Source organism: Macrosteles quadrilineatus, unplaced genomic scaffold, assembly GCF_028750875.1.
Source record: "Macrosteles quadrilineatus isolate MER2022 unplaced genomic scaffold, UCM_ALF_1.0 Scaffold_3__2_contigs__length_128488019, whole genome shotgun sequence".
Lineage (NCBI taxonomy): Eukaryota > Metazoa > Arthropoda > Insecta > Hemiptera > Cicadellidae > Macrosteles > Macrosteles quadrilineatus.
The window spans coordinates 21,193,991-21,211,910 of NW_026542596.1; positions in this window are offsets into that span (position 1 = coordinate 21,193,991).

Sequence of the window (17,920 nt, forward strand, 5' to 3'; positions counted from 1 at the left end):
CTAAACATTCAGTTGACGTCGTCTTATAGTCTTTGTAACACCACAGTGGTTGTTTAACTTGGAATTGCAATTTAATTGCGACTACATAAGTAACGAGACTGCGGGAAGGTAAAGCACTGTTGGACGAAATATTAGCAAATATTCATAAAGAAATTATACGTCTTATTTAAATGCCACATGGCTGGACGTAGTTCCAAAGATTAAGCATTGTTCTATAATACATCGATGTATAATACTCGGTGGGGGAGTATATATTTCAAAGATTTCAAATTGTTTGCAACCGGTAACGCTTTTACTATTGAAATTCCACCGATACGTATAGCTCACGGCAGCATACAAGATGGTGGTGGTGTATGAGGGGATATTTTCGTAAAAGTGGAGAGGTTTTGGGTTCGCTAGTCACAAAAGATTACAGTATTGCTTAGCTGATTTTGAAAGGAAAGTACCCTGAACTATTTTGTATGTCATGTAAATATTTGCCATAAATAATCTGTCATAAGACTCAAAATGAGGCGGATTTGTTTTGGAGTTAAAGTTAACATTTGTATAACTACTTAATATACGAAGGTGTGCAAGAATTACAGTAGGGAACTCACACCGGTCTACACCAGGGGATTGAGCCTTTGTCAACATTTATTTAGATATTTTAGGTTTTTAACTGCAAGATCATTATCAAAACTTGTGATTGCATTCCTCTTAGGCCCTTATACTTATATTATTTATTACTGATTTTATTACTTGTATGCCTAAATAGTTATATTATTTACTTAATAATGTATTTGTTTAATTTTTTAAAGCTTGGTTAAATTTAGTTAATCTTTTCATTTAATTGAATGTTTTTTTAAATTTAATATATCTTTTAATTCAGTTGATAATGAGTATATGCTTCTCATAAAAAAGCTAGCAATACAAAATGAAGGCAGCTTGAATATTAAATGAGGAATGTGGGTTTAACGTAGTGGAGCATTAACATGCATTTATCGTCAACAAAGCTTATCAATCAATCGCCCCTATACAATCTGAGGGTAATTAGCTCTGTGTAGTTGACTGGAACATTCATCTACTGTTGTCTATTACAGCTGATCACAAAAAATAATTGTAACAGTGATACGGGTGTTTAAGTTTCCGGATGCTCACAATAAGTAAAAGGTTAAGGGAAATAGTAAATGAATTGGGTTTATGTATGAGTTTCAACAAACATTTATCTCATTAGCACTTCTAGCTAATACAATTTCATGATAGTAAATAATACTACTAGCTTACCTCTACCATAGAAAATTGCTCTGGTATAAAGAAGGAGTTTATTTATTCATATTTTATGTATTCATGTTTTTAAGTAGGTTTACTGTATGTAATAAGCCTTTGAACAATGTGTATTCAAATATAATAATATGTTTAGTAAAACTTCGATAATAATTGCCTTCAATAACAGGCTTATAAATAATATATATTTTGACAGTTTATTGTATATAGTAAAAAATAAGTTTTTTATTACCTTTCAGGCAAAAAGAACCTTCACATATAAATAACATGTAACATTGTAACAGTTATTTAACAATAATTAATTGATTACTTATATGAAGTCAACAAACGTTTTCTCTTTATTGTTTGAGGTATGTGTTATAGAGGCTATTTCCTAGGACATTTACAAAGTATTATCTTTAAATCCAAATCATCCTGTTCCAGGAAATAGTTATCCAAGAATGATTATTGCCTCAAAAAGGCAGGTCACAGATTGGGAATGAAAAAGGTTTCTACATAGTTTGAAGTGAATCCTTCAGCGTTTGCCAAATGCAAACAGTAGTGATCCCTCATGAAACCTCATCAATGTCAACAATCCATTGACAAACAGTGAGACCGAGCCAACCCGTTGTTCACCAGCAGGACTTAACTTTAGAAACATGAATAAGTAAGTGTTTTATTGTTTAATTGATTAGAATTTATGCAAAATTAATTTAAATTACAACTAATGAATCATTATATTCAGATAGTCAACCAGTTTGTCAGTGGACGCTCGGTCAGGGCCGTATGTTGGGGTTTTGGTTACTGCACACTCCCTTTGATCCCTTTTGGTATTTTGTATACACTAATTAAATCTGTGCCAAGGTAAACCCTCAGTGTAGCACTGCAGGCTAGGTGGCTTTGTGACTAAATTTTGTTATTTAAATCAAAGATATTAAAATTAGTTAGGTGCATGATACGGATATGAGTGATATATTTAATAATTTCAGATTCTAAACTTTGACATTTCAATAACGTTAATTTATCTTGTTAGATCACCTATAAAAGAATAAAATTCTAGTTGAGATCGTATGAGTAAAATAACCTGGTAACACCGCTCATATTTCATAGAACAAAATTAAAATCACAGGTTACAATGTATATGTCAACAATGGCTTAAACACAACTCTGATTCCACCAAGTCAATGATGAGATTTAACCTGTAAGATTGAAGAGTTCAGTCCATTCATCAGTCAACTGTGATGGCTGGGATAACATTGGGACTACGTTCAGTCAATTGTCAAGCAATCGTAATTATATTGAATTAATAGAATTGATGAAACAAGTAAACAGTTTCTAATATTATTTAGGTCAAGTTAAAAAGTTTATGTACGTACTTAACCAGCTATAACCAGCTCCACAAATGTATATTTTGATACTCTGGCAACATCACTATACAAAACAATAATATGTGGGTTTAATATGTAAACCATTGTAAAAAATGAATACATGCTATCAGAAATCTTTTGGTATCCCTTTGGTTTTGTGTTAACCTTTTGACCGATTAAATAGGATAATTCTTAAGTGTAACTTTGTTAAATATTAACTTATCATTTAATTTGATTCACCTATCATCTTTAACTGAATAACTTATGATAACTGAGGGACTAATATTTAAATTGAAATTAATAATAAGTGTAATTGTCTAACCCTCCCTTAAAAATGTATTCCCAATGTAAACGTTTATTGTATAGCTGTTTTGAATTTACTATATCATATAAGATATTCAGGAAGCTTTCTATGTAGGCTTACATATTTGCATTCTTTTAAATATGACTAATACCTATAATTAATACGGTATTACATTTACACCACGAAATATTTATTAAACATTTTATTTGTTGATGGATATAAAATTTAATTGAAGAAGTTTAACTCTTACAATTACTTAGTTCCAAGCTGTTGAAGAGTGGAGAAGAAAGATTGATGTAATATTTCATTTGCAAATATCTTACAGGGAAGTTTGATGTATTTGATATCGTTGCAATTATTTATACATTTTTTTACTTTGTAATTTCAATTTAGAACAGTGTTAACCACTTGTAACGCTTATAAAAATGCCAGAATCAAAGCATGTACCGTACACTTTACTTATCGCAATGGTCAGAGGCAATAAAAGTTACATGTTACAAAGTGAACTGTATATAAATACATACGTAGTATACGCAATTGGGCATTTTTCTTACTAAGGGACTGTCGAAACAATGGTCTTGTCACTATCTAAAGTCGACCTTTTACGCGAAAGTGACATCACTTAAATAACATCACTTAAATAACATCACTGACTTTATGTTGATAGATTTGATAAATATAGGCTAGTAACTATTGTTTTTATTGTTTAAACACCCAATTAAAATTTACTTATGCACAAGGAAAATAAGTTAATGATAATTTAAAAATTTAAATAAAAATATAAGCAATAATTATTTTGAAAAAGATTAAAAGTATGATATTTAAGTTATTTAGAAGAGATAAGAGAAGAATTATCCTCGGACTTTGATCAGTTCGCTTCACTGGTCTTTTAAGTTTCCTTGTTAACAGTACAGAGTGACTTTGAAACTCAAGCCGTTTCTCGGATCCGACCAAAGAAACAGCTGTTGGTTCCATCCATATTAGACACAAAAACATTATATTAAACGTATATTTCTTCGTAATCAAAACCCCGGCCGTAAAAAGTTGTATTATAAATTGAATAAGAAAACGCGGGAAAATTTGCGTTTAAGTTTAAAGAATATTTCAAAAATTCAATTTTTATTTTGAAGCCTTGGTAAGTAAATGCATCCATAGTACAGAATAGAACTCAGTTAAACTTTTCGCGGTTTGACTATAGAATATATGGTCACTGAATTGTTTTATTTTAATTAATTAATTAATTAAAAGTCAGTTTTATCATGAGGTATTACTCAGGGAGTTCTTGTATACCAGCTCACGATACGATTGTGAGAGGTATCTAAAGGGAAACTATGCTTGTATATGCAAAGTATCATATTGCCCATTGAATACGAAAATTGTTTGTTCCAATTTAGTAAGGGTAAAAATTTAAGCAAATCTTACTTTTTAGATATCATTAAATGAGCTACAATGTGTTGGCTAACCACTCTTTATACAATTATTGCCATTATATTAATTATCAATCTTGTCTATACATCGTTCTAGGGTATTAATATTACATTTGCCATCTTTATCACGTGATCATAACCAGTTTTTAAACACGTTTTATAGTTTGTTTTTTAATTTCGTATTTTGAATTTAAAAGTGCTTTTATAAAAACCAATCATAACAGTTAATCCGCAAACTCACAACTACTATTTATAAAGTGCATTTGAAGTGTAGTGAAAAAACCAATTCAGTTTAGAAATTTTCGATTGAAGTGTCATGCAATGATCTGATTTTAGGAATGGCAGTAAAGAGAACTTAAAAAGGTAGAGGACTGTCAACAGATATCTCGGGAAGGTGTGAAGGAACAAAATGGGAAACCATTTGGAAACATATTGGATATCAAACCTTTTCTGTCTTCATATTGGATGGATGTGTGATGACAAAATAATATTTTTCAAAAATATACAAATCCTATGAAACTGCAAAATTGTTTTCGACAAATTAGAAACTTCTTTTATATTCGTAAGCAGATTAGCGTATAGTTGTTATTACGCAGAATGAAAATAATCCGATTCTTCTCGCACTTTAAAAGGGAATTGTAGTAGGTGATCCTTTGTTGTTATAATATTATTCGTGAATGGAAATATTGTTTTTTTTTGTTATATTCTTGTTATTTGCTTTAGCATACGAAACATAACTTACGAATAGTTATAAAGGAATGCAGGTCATGCAAATTATCTTAAAAGTCAAGCGATGATTTTGTAGACCTGTGTAACTGTAAGCCTATCATCGTTTGACCATTGACATTTAGCATGTGTGTGCATAATGTAATCTGTGATGCTGTACTTGGAAATATTTTTAATCAATCTAGAGTCAAATTATCGAACAAAAGTAGCAAATAGTCTTATTAAAACAAGAATAATGCAGACAAATATAAAGCGAAAGCTATGTGGCTATGAGTATAAATGACATTGACAAGTAATATAAAAATCCCCTGTATTCGTATAATATACGGGGGTAGAACTGTATCATATCTAATGATAGCAAAGCCGCGTTGCGTCACAAGCAGGAATCATTAGGGTGACGATTAAGCACCTCTTCAACTCAGAAGGAGGTTGTCTTGTGGAGAAGACATATTTTTTTAAAGCTCGTATCTTAACAATAAAACTTATAATATTTATACTTGTAAGTCTAAATTAAACTTTTTTATTTTTCTCGTACGGTAAAATATACATATATTTGCTTGCTATCTGTATACACTCTTACATAATACGGTGAGCTAATAAAACGTCGTAACGGTAGCCTATATAACCATGGTTAACGTAAACAAATTGCAGACAATGTCTTAATATTGATTGATTGATATACAATCAATAGTTGTACTATAGCAAATCTTTCACTTAAATCTGGGTAACTGGAATACCTAATGGCAACGTAACAAAGAGTAAAAATGCATGGTTACTGCAACCTTAAAACAATCTTTTATCGAGTATTCCTGCACAATACACTGAACTACTGAAATATCGGTAACGTGGAATTGAATACAAATTCCTTGATACCGTAACCATAACCAAATATATTGCAGACGACGTTGTATATAGTCACATAGTATAGTAATTCTTCCACAATACGCTAAGCTACTGAAATATTGGTAACGTGACATTGAATACAAATGCCTTGTTACTGTAGCCAAATATATTGCAGACAACGTTGTATTTAGTATAGTAATTCTTGCACAATACGCTGAGCTACTGAAATATTGGTAACGTGACATTGAATCCAAATGCCTGGTTACTGTAACCAAATATATTGTAGACAACGTTGTATCTATAGTATAGTAGATCTTGCACTATACGCTGAGCTACTGAAATATCGGTTACACGACAATGAATAAAAATGCCTTGTTACTGTAGCCAAATACATTGCAGACAACGTTGTATGGAGTATAGTAATTCTTGCACAATACGATGAACTACTGAAATATTGGTAACGTGACATTGAATACAAATGCCTTGTTACCTTAACCAAATTTATTGTAGACAACGTTGTATATAGTATAGTAATTCTTGCACAATACGCTGAGCTACTGAAATATCGGTAACGTGACGTTGAATACAAATGCCTTGTTACTGTAGCCAAATATATTGCAGACAACGTTGTATCTAGTATGGTAATTCTTGCACAATACGCTGAGCTACTGAAATAACGGTAACGTGACGTTGAATACAAATGCCTGGTTACTGTAACCGAATATATTGCAGACAACGTTGTACATAGTATAGTAACTCTTGCACAATACGCTGAGCTACTAAAATATCGGTAACGTGACATTGAATACAAAAGCCTTGTTACTGTAACCAAATATATTGCAGACAACGTTGTATCTATAATGTAGTAGATCTTGTACAATACGCTGAGCTACTGAAATATCGGTTACGTGACATTGAATACAAATGCCTTGTTACTGTAGCCAAATATATTGCAGACAACGTTGTATCTAGTATAGTAATTCTTGCACAATACGCTGAGCTACTGAAATATTGGTAACGTGACATTGAATACAAATGCCTTGATACTGTAACCAGATATACTGCAGACAAGGCAGTATCTAGTATAGTAATTCTTGCACAATACACTGAGCTACTGAAATATTGGTAACGTGACATTGAATACAAATGCCTTGATACTGTAACCAGATATATTGCAGACAACGTTGTATCTAGTACAGTATAGTAATTCTTGCCTAATACACTGAACTACTGAAATATCGGTAACGTGACATTGAATACTGAAATATCGGTAACGTGGCATTGAATACAAAAGCCTTGTTACTGTAACCAAATATATTGTAGCCAACGTTGTATCTATAGTATAGTAGATCTTGCACAATACGCTGAGCTACTGAAATATCGGTTACGTGACATTGAATACAAATGCCTTGTTACTGTAACCAAATATATTGTAGCCAACGTTGTATCTATAGTATAGTAGATCTTGCACAATACGCTGAGCTACTGAAATATCGGTTACGTGACATTGAATACAAATGCCCTGTTACCACCTTCAAATATATAGGATGGACGATAAGTACTTGTCTCTTTGTCTATTACCTATGGCCTATGGCTCATAGAACACGTTACTGAAATTGTGTTTTAAAACACCCGCTTCCTAGTGTTAGTTTGCTACCTGCTACATGATCTCTACTTATATCCCGTTATCTTTTGACGCATCTCCTTTTCTTGTAAAAGGTTGATGAAAGTATTTTACCACTTTGCTGGTGATAATCATTCGTATTTGCTTTTACAAAACATAATACATTTAAAATATCCTTTAAAAGAAGGTTTAAAACCTAAAGATTGTTTTCGAGTTTAAATAATATTTACTGTTTTGTCAATAAAGGTATATTAAAGTAGTCATTCTGTTTAATTTACCCAGGTGGGATTCAATTTTAGTTATAAGTCCTTCCAAGAATTTACTTAATAATCAATTTTGATATATATAACGTTTGTATCGCTGATGATAGATGGTAGGCAAATAGCTTCACGTTTCAATTAGTGAATACCATAACAGCTTGCGTTCTATAATTAACTTGTGAATGAATTAATATCTTTGCGAATTAATTTAAGAACGACTGTTGTTTGATCATTAGAACAAATATCTTGTATAATGAAACCACAGTTTAGGAGGGCATAACAAATTCGTTTTACATAAAATAATTTAGTTTTGATGGTTAAAAAAAATTTAAAGTTTTGTTTTATTAAATAATACTGCAATGGTTGTCAAATTTATAAGATGAAAAATATGTTTACGATCAATATATTATGTTGACTTGATAATTTTTAATCAAGACTTTACTATAACGTTTTTTTACATCTAAATTAAACAGGTACTATCATTGTAAAAATGCACTTAGAAAGAAGTAATATATTGATAGAGTTTTTTTACGTGTAAACTGTATAATGTCCTCCAAGCCTTCAGTGAAATGCACCAGAAAAACATGATAATAGTATTATCCACAAATCTAGAAATTTTTTGTTGTATTTATTTCTAAGAGACTCTACTACACGAGTACAAAACAAATATAAAAAGATTATTTACTGTTGCAAACGATTTTAATCGAAATCTTTGAAAATAGTGGGGCGATGTATGCTATCAATTCACAGGAATTGTATGTTATTTCGTGACAAAACCGTAGAAAACCGCTATATGATAAAAAAAAAATATTGACTAGATAATTTGTAATCAAGACCTTCCCAAGGATTCCTCAGGACCTAACATCAGGATTTATTATATACTAGCTGTAACCCGCGGGCTAAGCCCCGTTTAACTTCTTAATTTTCAAGATGATCTCGTTCGCATGGCTCAATCACGTCCTGGTTGAAGTTCGTTCGCTACGCTCACTCACCTTTAGGTTGGAGCTCGTTCGCTTCGCTCACTCACCTTTAGGTTGGAGCTCGTTCGCTACGCTCACTCACCTTTAGGTTGGAGCTCGTTCGCTGCGCTCACTTGCCTTCAGGTTAGCTCGTTCGCTACGCTAATTCGCCTCCAGGTTGAAGTTCGTTCGCTACGCTCACTCATCTTTTGGTTGCAAATTAGTAAAATAATAGTGCTGCACCCTGTTGGTAATCCTTGTAACTTTAATGCTACTGAACATCATAAAACAGAACCAACTTGTTTAATTAAAACAGCTGTTAAGATTCATTAATTCCATTTAACATGGGAAACTCCAGAGCCACTGGGGCGGAGCCCAGAAGTCAGAGGGTAAAATCCTTTCTTAGTGAGCGTCTACTACCCAAAAGGAAGATGCCTGCCAAGTTTCAGGTTCTAGGTCTTATGGTTTCTGAGATTTCGTGATGAGTGAGTGAATGAATGAATGAATTAATGAATGAGTCAGTGGTATTTGAACTTTTTATATATAGATTAAATCAATACGATGGACTATAACACATTAACAAGAGATTAAAAGTAAAAACATGCAATAAGATTTACTACCCTTATGGAAATTAATTTTTTACTTTATTTTATAAAGTTTAAAAGTGTCTTTGTAACAGTTTTTTATGCAGTTGCACTTACTGCATAGTTCACTAGAGCTAAAAATAGGATTCATCACAATTTATCTTTTGTCTTCAATAAAGACGTAACTGAACCGCAAGTCAATTATACAATTCGAGTTGTAATCTCAGTCCTGTAGCCCCGGGCTCGTCCTCTCTAATTGGTTCAGTATTGAAACTGTTTATCAACTTAAGATACACGCAGATATTCTCATTATAAATAAACATTATTGAGCAAACGTTTTGTTTGCCAGTGTCTGCTTTCGCAGGTCTATTATAATGTTATTATTTACGCACGGCGTACTATATTAAGCAAATTCAAAATGGATGTAATTGTTTGTAGTGGACTGTATAAATGAAAAGCACGTGTTGCTGTAAAACACTGAGTTTATTGAATTTTTATTATTTAAATCAATATGTTTTACCTATTCCAATAAACAATGTGTACATAGTGTTTTACATTTTTAAATACCTAATAGTTTAGCATTTACATAATTATCGTAAAATGTGTGCAAGAAGGGGGTGACTATTGTGACAGTACAAATTGGGATAGGTGGAATCAAAATTCCTTTTCAAAAATTTGGAATCAAAAATTTGACTATATCTTTTAAAATAGCAGCATTTTAAATATTTAAATAAAAAAAAGACACACGTGCATTTAACACCAACAAACATTTAAAAAAATGTTTTAACTTATACTCAACAAAGGAGTTATAAATTATTTAGTTTGTAGATTTACGACGGAGCATTTCGTTGTACAGTAGCTGTATAGAACTTCATATATGAAAATATGAAAAACTGAATACAACTAAAACTGATCACAGTTTTAGTTGTGTATGGTTGAAGATTGTTTTTACTTTACCTTCATGTGTCATATCAAATCGATGGAATGTCATTCATACTCGCAATGAGTTCTAGGTCTGGCCAATATACTCTCTTGGAGAGTGTTTGAACGACAGATGATAAATAACATTTCACAAGTTGATCCACCAACAATCGGACGAATCTCGTTTGTATAGCACTTGCGTTTCGCTACATAATTGGATTCTAATCAGTTAGGACTGAAGAAAACAACTTACCTAATCAGTTGAAACATTCTTACAAGGAAAAATTACAACTAAATTCAAAGCAAAGTCGTCAAGGTTACTGTTATATTACTGGTATAATACTAGTAGTACTATAGTCCATTCTTGGCTACTCATGTTTAAGAAAGCGAATTTTCCACTAATAAACCGTTTCTCTTCCTTCACTCCTGGTAAATATTACGTTACCATATCGTGCATTCGAGATTTCCCAACTAACTAAATACCCCCGCCGCAGCAAACCTGCCGTCTAAGCGAATTTCCATTTGTCCGAATTGATTTTCAATTGATCTATTTAAATAACATTATTAGGTTTAACGAGTACCTAGGTTTGCTGCTACAAGGAAACTAATAAAGTAGTGTGTTTTTAGTAAAATATTGATAGCTTACTATAAAATAAATAAATTTGCCAACTTTGATCAAAATATATCCATAAACAAGCAAACTACAACATTTTACAATATTCTCCATAAGAATAACATGGGAATTTTAAATTTACCATTTTTTTAGTTTTCTCCGTAACCAATAACCGTACAAAAACACTTTGATATACTGAATTGTTTGTTTTTTTAAGCTCTTTAAGAAGGTTTAGAGAAAAATTGGGAAATTTTGTGTTTTGAGGGTAAAAAGTGAGAAAAACCCATTTTTACCCCATAAAACCCCCCATAAAACCCTGTTCCCATGGTCCGATCATGCTGGATCGCGAACTCATTCAAGTTTATCCCGCCTTACACCTTCAAACCAAATGTCATCAAAATCGGATAAAAATTACTCAAGTTATCGTGTTCACGGACACATATATATATATATAAATCTATATATATACCTATATATATATATATATATATATATATATACATATATAAAAATTTGAACGAATGGTGTTTTTGGCCTCTGGGGACATTAAAATGAAAAAGTAAATCGGTCCCGGGCCTAAGTCTTACCATGAGACCTACGGTAATAGCTACTTCCCTATAGGGAAATTCGCTAAAATGACACTGGAAGTACAGCGTTGCAAGTTAACTAAAAAAATGTAATGGGATTAAACCAGGTGTCTGCTTGAGACATAAAGTGCATGTAAATTAACGGGCGAATAAATTAAACATGAGCAAAGTGTTAGTTTATTTTCCAAGAACCACAACAGGTGGTGTTGAGGTTCAGAACAAAGTGATGCTGTTGGTAAAATTAATCATGCTTGAGTTTCTCTGTTATCATGAAAATTATTGTTGATTCAAGCAATTATGTAAAAGGGTTTTTAAATTAGTATCAATATTTTTACTCTTCCCAGTATCATTGGACACTAGAACATGATTTTGTTCTGTTTTACGCATTATCAAAATTACGAACCAGAACATGTCAAAATCATTCTACGTTAATCCGGAGATATGAAATACCAACTTTCATGGGTTGAGTCAAATCTGCAGCTCTACTAGTTTGATCCGAATTTCGTCAACAATGGTGAATATTTATTCTTCATTAGGCCTGTATGAACATATCTTGCCTGAAGTCAAATTAACATGTTACACAAATACAAATGCCTTAACATTTGGATGTCCTAAAACGAAAAAGAGTAGTGATCCGTGAACGCAGGGTCCTACCATAGAGGCCAGAGTGTTTATAAAAAAATTATAAATGAGGAACAACTCAATTTACGATCGATGTTTTAGTTTAAATAATAAATTGAAATATATGCACACAAACAATTTACATTTAATACAAGCAAATGCTGATAGAACCTATCCTATAACCTGCCACGATGGAAAACAAATTTAAAATAAATAATATGAGCTAAGTATTTGTTTAAATCAAATTTATAGTATTAGACCATTGATAAATCATTTGTATTCAAAAGAACTGCAATGCAATGAGTTTGAGCGACTCTGCAATTGGTCACGTTTTTATTGCATTCGGATTAAAATAATGAACCGATTACTGAACTGAATAATAGGTGACTTACCAATCCGTTCAACTGGAATTCGCACTTTTAAATTAACCTTCACTCAGTTCTTTAAACCGTTTACTACTTTTATCACGTTTTTGCCTAACAGTTCCAAATTTGTTTGCCATTAACACTAAATCAAGCTTTGAATAATTACATATTTTTGAAGACTTTAGACAGTTGGTTTAGTTGGCGCTGTTCAGAAAAAAAATAATATAATGTCCTATATATGTCAATCTAAAGAAATATGCTTCAAAAATAAAATATTTAATCATTCATTGATATTGAGTAACTTTGGGCTGTCTCTGCTCATGGGAAATTGTAGTTTTACATGGTTTTTTGTTTGGAGTATTCGGGTGGAGTGGTCGAATGTTGAAATTGAAGGTTTTAACTTTTAGTAATTTCATTTCATCTTTGGCTCAACGAAATATAAACCACTTTAACCTAAACATAAATTGTGGTTTGGTAAAGCGTTCAACAAAGTGATTATCCCACTTCATATTTTCCATAAGGGATTTTGTAGGTGATAAGTTAGTTTCGCTCCATGTAAATATTTCCAGGTAAAGTTGAATGTATTTACGTGTTTACTTGAAGAGCAGTCCAGCTAGGGTCTTTGGCCTAAGTGAGTTTAAATCCTACAATTTTCGTAATTAATAAGTGGACCTTACGACAAACCACACTCCATGGCATTATCTTGTAGAAAATATTTATTGGTTATCAACCTAATTTTATCCTGGGCCTTCTGGACAGGAATACAACACAACAAAATGGTACTTTCCTGTTAAAGGGAACATTCATTATTATCGATGATTTTTTCTCGATATATCGATTTTAACAAATTGAAACATATCAGCTGACAACTACGATAAATATTGTTCAGTATCAACAAACAATAATGAAATGAAACTGTTATAAAAAATAACCTAACATAACTAACCAAACTTGCTGTGTAACATTTAAGAATTCCGTGTGTAACTTGCCTATTCTGATATCAAACGGAATTTTTAAATGGTACAGCAAGTTTGGTTGGTTATGTTAGGTTAGCTTAGAACAGTTTCATTCCTTATCCATACAATAGACTATTTCAGCCTAAACAAGATCAGTTGTCAACTTGTAATGTATACGAAAACAAAAATATCGATATATCGAGAAAAAAATCATCGATAATAATGAATGTTCCCTTTAACAGGAAAGTACCAAAAAAACTAACTTACCACACACTATCACATGGTTTATTGAATTACACGATTATCTATCGACAAACGTGTCTATAGATATAGGTTTCATTCTAATAAGTGCCTTTTAAAATTGGTTGATTGAAGAATCATGCAACGTATGTGCAACATAGTCTAATATTGCACTATGTACGTAGCAATGAATAAAACCAGTACTTGAGAGTAGTACAAACAGAGCTTGTTTAGTGGTTTTATTACATAGCTTTAACTTGAAAGGCCTTCAAGTTCCGGTTGCATGCAGTGAGTGGCATTGAATGCAGTTGCAATTACATTACTGCACTACTTAGTATTGTGACTCTCTAATTGTTTTAATAACGTAACTATTGGGAACTCTCATTTTCATTTTATGTACTGTGAGTTTATAAGGTGCAACTTTTTAGTCATGAAAGGTCGGCTTTTTATAGATGAAAGGTAAAGATGTAAAAAACCCGCAATAAGTAGAAGAAATACAAACAGCTAGAGCTTGTCACAATTCATATAATGTCAAAAAATAATCAGCAACCTTTTGTAGATGCTTTTTATTATTTATTTTAAGGAGTAACACATTAAAGTTAAATACAGGGTTAGTAAAAAGTGTGGAGACCCCCTGTGTGGAGTTCCCCCAGAATCCCTCATTTTGGGTTCAGGAACCAAGTGCCTATTAGGCTTAAAAAGTACTTCATAACATGCCAAAAAAGTGTGTAGAGTTTAGTTTTCCTAGGGTGAGCCGTTACAAAATTTACAGGGGGTCTCCAGAGTTGGAAAGCTGTAAGATAAATTTAACTCCTGAGAATTTCAATTGGCTGCCATTTTTTACTGAATTGAGATAGAGACCTCTAATTTGCATTGTTGGTTTTCTTTTACCAGGACCTTTAAAATTACGGGTCACTCGATGGGTCTTTCCGTTTGAAATTTTTAGTTTCCCCCAAAATCCCCCATTTTGGGGATGCACACCAAGTGGCGCTCATGCAGAACAGTACTTCATAAAATGCCATAAAGGAGTGCCGAGTTTAGTTTTTCTAGTATGGGCCGTTAAAAAAAACAGGGGGTCTCCACACTTTTTACTAACCCTGTATAATGAAGATAAAGTTAATATTCATAGTAATTAAATCAATGACGTCCATTTGTAGTTTAGTAATACGATTAGTGAGGTATAGGTTGTTGGTGGGGAATGATTACCAGTTAAACTGAGCCTAGAAGTGTAATCCCGTGTGGAATGTCAATTACCTTTTAATTACCTTGACCAGCCTCATTTTACATGATGGATTGTGACTGATACCAGACTGAAAACAGCAACGCAGCACAATTAAATTGCGATCCAATAGTATATTACGTTACTAGTCCTGAAAATAAGTGTTTACCGGACGAGTGTGGTTGTTCCCGTGCGAGACGAAGTCGAGTACGGGATTACCATACGAGTCCGGTACACACATTTTGGACGAGTTACGTACGATAGTTTACGCCATACTACTAAATCTGTACAAATCCTTATATATTTCCACCAACTAAAGGACTAAAAATCACTAAGACCAACTAAGTAGAGGTTATGTTTTTGTTTATAACCAACCACGCATTGCCACCTAAATACAGTATAATCAGCTGATTGGTGTCCGGTAAAACTCATTGCAGAACAGTAGTACGCAATGAAACCCCATTTGAATAAGCTGGTGGCAAACAGCTGTTTTCTGGACTAAATCCTTGCGTGGGAAGTTCATCAAAATAATGTAGTGTAGCGTAAAATATTTTGTAATGTAACTTCCTTCGATGATATGAAAACTTTATTTTAATTTTGTATGACGAGGAATAATTTTGTTATCATGCAAACTAAAAACAATGTGAGGTACTTTACTGTGCTTTGAGTTTTTTTTAGAATATTTTAACATTAAATGATCATATCAAAAGAGTTAGCTACTGAAAATAAAAACTTATTCTATTTTTTTGTGAAATATAATTGCCAAAATATCAATATGAGACAGTAATGCATTTATTACAATTTTACCAAAAAGTTAACAACAAAAATAGTTAAGACACTATTATAGTTATAATTGAAATCATGACTAGATAATATTATTTCTACCACTAACTCAATATCTCATAAATGAAGAATGGAAGGGTGAAATGAATTATTCTAAGGATGAACTAATCTCGGAACATTTAGGATTGTTTCAGCACATTTAATTAATGACCGGGTAAATTAAACTTGGGCTAAGTATTGTTACCCATTCCCAGAACACTGCAGGAGGTAAAGAGGAGCCTTTTAGAAGAGAATTGTTGCATTTGGTTTTGGTTTGTTGTAAGAGTCTAGGAGCCATAACTGATGCTTCTTTTAAACTATTTACATAGCGTTTTAATATCATACCATGTTGTAGGATTTGGTTTAGATCGCGATGTTTAACTTTTTAGTTTTAGGCACCGTTGGAATTTCGTTTCGAAGTTTTCGAGGAAAGATTATACAAATATTAGTATTATTATTATTAAAGCCAACCTTCTTTTATGGAGTAGTTTCATGGAGTTCTTTTATGGTCCAGAATTTATCTCCTTTGTAATAGAACCAGCAACCTTTAGAAAACATTAGTGGGTCTCTAAGACCCACACACAATTTTTGTATCACAATTTTTGTTACCTTTGCTCTTGACTTATATTATATGTATCATTAATCAATAGGCTACCCTATAACAATAAAACTGAATTCTTCACAGAGAATTTAAACTACACACAGTATGGGGTTTTTAATCTAAAAAAAAAAAAAAAAAAAAAAAAAAAAAAAAAAATGGTACGAAGGAAATAAAGATAAATGAGGTTTTGTATAGAGTCAACAGGTTAAGGGGATTTTGTAATGATTTTTAAGAAAATAGTTTGCCTTCCAAAAATGTGCGTAAATATATTTTGCACCTACAGACTCGAATAGAAAATGTGTATCGTTATACCTTAATGTCAAACGTCAATTCTATAATATATCTTTGTCACTTACGACGAACAGATTAAACAATCGTTTGCCTGCCTACTAACAACAGACACACACACAGTTTACACACAAATACACAAATACAGTTTTTTTTATTGCCAGGGTTAGAAAATGGAAGCATGATATAAACATAAAATTGAATATTAAAAGCTTAGAATTGACGAGGGACCAGCTGATTATACACGACAATCTTTAGCTTTAGAGTAAAACAAAAAATAATGTTTAAAGACATTTTTGATTAGGCTGCATTTTATTTTATTTACTTAACATATTACTACACATTTTCTTTACATATACATTATGGTACATTCATGATTTTGGCATTTCGTCTTGTGTTACGTCAACATTAGTCCCGGTCTTAGGTAATAGCTTATTCCTAATGGGGAATATGCTAATTAACCTTCAAGTTGGCTTTCATGCCAATACCTTATCTATAAATAAACTGACATCCAAAATAGCCTACTTCAAAGGACTCATATTATCATACAGTGTTGTTAGTATGAACATATGAAACCAAAATAACAAAACCAAACTTAATGTAACCAACAACAAAATTACAAAAATACTTAATTCATAAAAGGATAATTCAAAATTGTTTCAATACCAAAGATGGATAGTAAATCAAAGAATATAAGAGGGGCGACATATTAAATTAAATGGAATTAACATTCAAAGAATTTAGATAACAATGATAATAATTAATCATTTATTTATAATTATGTCCACAAATACATTACGACATTATATGCACTATCCTAAGTTGCAGTATATAATAAAGGATCAGATTTACCAGGAAGTTGAATTAAAAATGCTTTTAGCGATCCCGATGGAAACCTTTATATATTCAAGAGCGTTCTATGTCGTAATGTAGCTCTAAACTGAAATTAATCCATGCTTGAACGTCTACAGCTTGGTCACGTTTCTATTGCAATTGAATATAAATAATGAACCGACTTTTGTGCTGAATTAAAGAGTCGAACTGAACTAGCAGCGGTATCTCCGGAATTCAATCCTGTATTGGGTCTTGTTGTACCTTCCATTTAGTTAGCACTTATGAACATTAACAAAGGGCAATTAACCTTCTATAGACAAAAAATACAACCATTTCAGGAAAGCTTTACACCAAACAAGTAGTTTTATACTGTTTTAATTTAATCAGTTACATAATTCATTAGACTTTGATTGATATCCAACGTAAATTACTCTGGCTAAATGAGTTTGCTGCTACGTAAATTTGAAAAAATATTGTTTTTATAAATGTCAATATCCTAAATATGAACAATGTGAGG